General features: G+C 43.1%; 1 long non-coding RNA gene across 1 annotated transcript; it reads left to right on the top strand.

Moving 5' to 3' along the window:
* Nucleotides 1–618: 618 nt before the first annotated feature.
* LOC120397484 lies at nucleotides 619–4,454 on the top strand. The gene is made up of 3 exons (XR_005593820.1): nucleotides 619–710; nucleotides 2,574–2,673; nucleotides 4,337–4,454. It is a non-coding gene; the product is annotated as an uncharacterized LOC120397484 (long non-coding RNA).
* The last annotated feature ends 795 nt before the right edge of the window (nucleotides 4,455–5,249 follow it).

The raw sequence follows: 5,249 nt of genomic DNA, 5'->3' as shown, positions 1-5,249 counted from the left end.
GCAAAAACAAACCAACCAACTAAAACATGGTGTTCAGGTTAAAATAATCTTGTTGAACCATATGAGCACACGACTATTTTGTTTCTTTCTAGCTGAAAAGATCATTGTTAAAACACATGTCCCAGGTCAGATGTGCTGTGTTTTATTGAGTATGCATAGTGTTCTATAATGTGCTGAAAGGATGACACCGGGCTTGAAAATTTAAAGCGGTGCACTCATAGTTTCATCTGTGAAAAGCTTCCATACATTCCGTATTATATGTCTCCTGGCTAAAGTGGCAGCAAACTTACTGAAATCAGGAACAATAACAAAAAAGAAGCAAACAAAAATAGAAGGAAGTCAACCCATCTGCATTTGGCCCTCATAGTGATACATACCCTGGTCATCTGTTTTTTCAGGTATATAAAATCCTTTTCAATAGTAATTTTGTTACTGGAGAAAACTTTCACATATAATTCATAGAAACACAAATCATTTTATCTTTCAAGTATACTGTTTGTTTTTCATATTTTACCATCATGTTCTCTTGCAGAAGTAACCCCTGCTATTGATTTAGTCTAATTTTGTTTCTGGATAAACATTTCTTTCTCTGAGATTTCAGATTGGATTTAGAAATAATACAGAAGGAAGCCTAAAGTTCAATGATGAGGACATGCCGGCTTGGCAAGCTTCTCTTTTGAACAAGTTCACGTATAAAACAGGTTGTCAATGTAAGAATGTATTTTTTATCTCTCTGTGCAAATGACCGACAGCTGTATACATCAGTGGATGAAAACTTGGATGAAACCAAGGAAATGGGGGTAGAAGTGTCCTTGGGCGCATAAAAGAAAACCTGAGTTACATTGTGATGAATCTGCATAGCAATCATAGGTCAGCAGAGGGTGAAGTGATGAATCCACCACTGTGCGCTCTCTATTCTGGAGAGTCAGAGATTGCCAGGAGGAGAAGGTTTATGGGCAGTTAGGGTTGTCAGAGTCCTTATTGGGAAATGCCAGGTACTAGAATCTAAAGGGTGCAATGAGCACTTGGACCAGCTCCAGTACCTGAACCACAGCATCCCAGTGATCCCATGTTGGGAGTTAGCATGAACTGAGTTCAGTCCAGTTCTGCTACCCTTAGTTTTTTTTCTGGGCTGAAAGTAACACAAGAAATTCACTATTAACTGGACTTGTCAACTGGCCAATACGAGGGGTGGTGGCTTATGTGATGAAACTGCTGAGAGGTCATGGGCCTTTAGAGGGCCATATGGTGAATTTGCTGGGTTAGATTCTTCTGCTGCTCTTTTCCTCTAGACAGGTAGGCTGATGGGGCAGCAGAGGGAGTATCCATGGCAGTTAGGAGGACACTTGGGAGGAGCAGGGCCATGGAGGCAGGTTGTGTGAGGAAGGAATGTGGCATCTGAGGGCAGTTGGGGAATGGTATTTGATTCCACTAGGTTCTAGATCTGAAATGCCTTTAACAGCTAAGGCACCTCTATCACTTCCCTCAACGGTGACACATCTGGTGTGCTACAGAGGACTGTCACAATGTGGTGTTTGGTATCCCAGGATGCCAGAGAATCCACTAGCCATGATCAAAGCTAGGTACTTTGACTGAAAGAGGAACTGAAAGGCACAGGAGAGACTTTTGCTGTGACAGACCGGCTGTGATGAGAAGTGACAGGACAGTTGTCTTTGCCAAGGATCAGGTGACGGGGCTTTGAGCCAAGCCCCTATAGGTCAGGGGTAACCAAACTGCAGCTTGTGAGCCACAAGTGGCTTTTTTACAGTAAAGTGCAGCTTCTGGAACCTCCCACATCTGGCCATTCTCCGTCTACCAGACTGGGGTGGGGGAAGCTAGGGGATTCTGCCTTGTGGTGGGGCTAGGGCCTTCTCTGGAGATGACTGGGGCCTGCTGAGATGGGGTGGGGGCACAATTTAAAGGTTTGTTCACCCCAATAGCTTGAGTCACACACACACAGGCACACATCTCCTCTTTCCCTCAGTGGCTCCTCCCTGCAACTCCCAGGTGTTAGCTTTGCATGGAGTGGCAGCAGGAAACACCTGGGAGCTGCAGGGAGGGGCATGTGCTTTAGCTCCTTGGAGAGAGGCAGCAGCAAAAGCAGCTCCCTGCAGCTACCAGCTGTTAGCTGCTGTCTCTACCCAAGTCGCAGCTCCCAGCTTGCTGGCTCCAGCAGCTGCCATGCAGGGAGGTGGCAGCATCATGTGACCAAGTGGGGCCAGCAAACCCTGGCAAAAATCTGGCAGGGCATGTGATCCCATGTGTCCCCCTCACACATTGCCTCTGGCTTCTGCCCAGCGAGTAGGGAGTCATGAGGCTTCAGCCTTGCAGGGAAGGGGAACTCGGGGCTGAAGCTCTGAGCCCTGGCAAGCGCGCCCCATCTCTCAAACTTCGGAAGGTTGTTGTATGCGGCTCAGAGGGTCAGTAAGTTTGGCCACTTCGGTATAGGTAATATTTCTTCCTTGTAACATATGCTTGTTCAATTCACAGGCCCAGTGATGGTCTCAGTAGTGTTAGTGTGGGGCCAGTTTCTGTGCCCCTTTTCATCTTTTCTCTATTTTTTCCTCTTTCAGACATGATTCTAACTAACACAAGCATAGGATAAGATTGTCCTTGCCTTATGTGGCATAAGTCACCCCCAGCATGGTGAGGAGAGCAGCCTCTACTGGACAGGTAGGTGGCAAGTGGGTTGAAAGGGGCAGGGGATGGGTGGATCTTTAGTTCTGCCTTTCTTTCCAGTGCACGGGCCAGCACAGTTGAGACAGCAGAAAGGGAGAAGGCGGCGGCTTGCCCAGTGGTTAGGGCACTAGGATCTAGAGTCAGTTACCTTCTCTGTCACAGACTGCCTGTGTGACCTTGGGCAAGTTACTTAGTATTTCTGTGTCTTGTTCCCATTTGTGCAATGGAGATACTAGTGCTTTTCATAAGGCTATTGATTTTGAGGCACTCCTATATTACAGAAATGGTAGCTAAAAAGTATCATGATAGGAGGGAATTAGGACAGTGGTTCATAATTCCCTCTTGGTCTGCTCTTGGGATGGTGAAGCCTTTTTTAAATTCACAGTCTATTTCTCAATTTGGAGCTTCTGGAATTCTTTTGCTCAAAAGCAGAATGTCGATGCTATTACTTTTTAGCTTTACAATAATTGTGGCATATGTCAAAACAAACACAATCTTGTGTCAGCATTTACCAACAGATGCCACCTAGTTATCATCTATTGTACTTTAGGGTTTTTCTACATGGTGCCATGGGACTGCACCAGCTGGGGTTTAAATTCTAATGTGCATCAGCATCTCACTCACTAACTGGCACATGTGGACCTTGATGGTGTGCAATAAACATTCCCTAGTGGACATATAGTCCTTTTCCAAACAGTATTGCAACCACTTCTGATGTGACCTTTTGGTGCAGTAAATGTTCATTGTTTGCCTCTGAAAAATCTCTCTATTACTCTCGTACTTTCCCAGCTCTCCGTAGTACAAACTGAAGATTAAGTGATTCAGTTTCCCAGCCAGCTCTTCCTTTTCTGTTCAGCAAGTTCCCCCTTGCTACTCTTCAGAAGACATACAGTCTCTCACCACCCTTTTGCCCCTTACATATGTTATAAAATATTGTATTATTTGCCTTTATTTCTTTTGCAACCCTCCTTTCATTCTCAGACTTGGCCATTTTGCTCATTTTCATACATTGCTTTAGTTTAATCATATAAATATCCTGCCGTAGATTTACATCTTCTATGTACTTTTCTCATCTTTGATCACTCCCTGCATTTTCTTGTTCATCTGCACTGTTTCCCTTTTCTGTCCCCACACCCACTTATTTATATAATTAGAAACACTGCAATCCCCATTTGAGAATTTCCCATTTCCTTTGTGTGGTGCTTTCTGTTTCCATTGTCATTTTAATTTCCCAGTATATTTTCTTTAGTAAATGAACCCATTACTTTGCAAAAAATTAAGTTGAAATGGGCTCTAGCCACTGGTTCTTTTGGCAACTATTCAAAATTCCCCAGCACTCAGGGGTGTTTGCATCTAGAGTTTTAGTTTATCCCATTATGGAGATAGCTGTAAAGTTTAGATCCAAACCTTTCCAAATTTTGTAAGTGTTCAGATCTGAGACTTGGATTCAGGCCCATGTAAGGTGCTTGATTCTCTCCTCATTTATTGTGCTTTAAATCAGTAGAATTAGACTGGTGTAAAACTCACGTAAGTGAGAGGAGAATGAGGTCCACAATCTTTGACTTTCCATTTACAGAATATAAGTTATTGACATTTTATTGGATAAATTATTGGCTTTAATTTTCATTTCTGGACATCTTTCTCTCTCCTGGGACAGAACGCTTACACATGGATCCTGCAGTGAGCAGACCCCTGCACCAATGAAGATCCATGCTGACATCAAGACAGGAACTTCACGCACTTTGAGGCCTCTGCATAGAACATACATCTCGGTTGTTTTTTTCTGCTGCCATATCACACGGCAAACCTGTTTAATTTATTCTCCTCTTTCATGCCCATCTCCCTTCCAGTGGAGGACTGCCTGGACAAAGTGCATTTAAGGATAAGGACCGTATATAATATCTCATACTTAAAACAGGAGCATATAAACTATTCCTGTTGTTGTAAGCATGGGTAAAATTTCATTTAAGCCTTGCTTTTCAGTATGATGTTAGTTTTGCTGTATGCCATTAGTTGTTTTATGCAATGCATGCAATTCTTCCTGGCAGCTTAGCACTCTGAGGCAATAATAATAAATGCCTTGGAAACTGTGGCTGGATCTCAAGTCAAATTCACTTCTGATTTTTTTGCCCCCACATTACTGCATAACTTGGCTGCATCTGATGGTTTTTATATACATATTGTTTCTTTTGAAAGAATTAATAACCAACAGCCTATGCTGAGCTGTGGGGGCTATAAATGTGCCCAAGATATTCAAAAGTAACTAGTGATTATGGGTGCTTCAGATTTGGGGTTCCCCAGCCTTACAGGGACCTGATTTTCAGTCAGCGCTGAGCATCTGCCCTGTGAAAATCATGCAATGTAAAGATTTCTCAAATTGGGTGCCAAAAAACTGAGCCAATCAAAGTGACTAGACATTTTTGGAAATCTTGGAAAGTCTTTTTTAGCCTATCAAATGTACCTGTAATTGACATGTGCTCTGATAAAACCTCAGATGCAGGATAAGATTCCTTCTAAATTCCAATTACTGATGTTAACTGGGTTTTGTATCTGTTTCACTGGCCTTTAAA

Source organism: Mauremys reevesii, linkage group 2, assembly GCF_016161935.1.
Source record: "Mauremys reevesii isolate NIE-2019 linkage group 2, ASM1616193v1, whole genome shotgun sequence".
NCBI lineage: Eukaryota > Metazoa > Chordata > Testudines > Geoemydidae > Mauremys > Mauremys reevesii.
The sequence above is the reverse complement of the archived record's forward strand: the minus strand, read 5'-3'. Positions and strand labels throughout refer to the sequence as shown.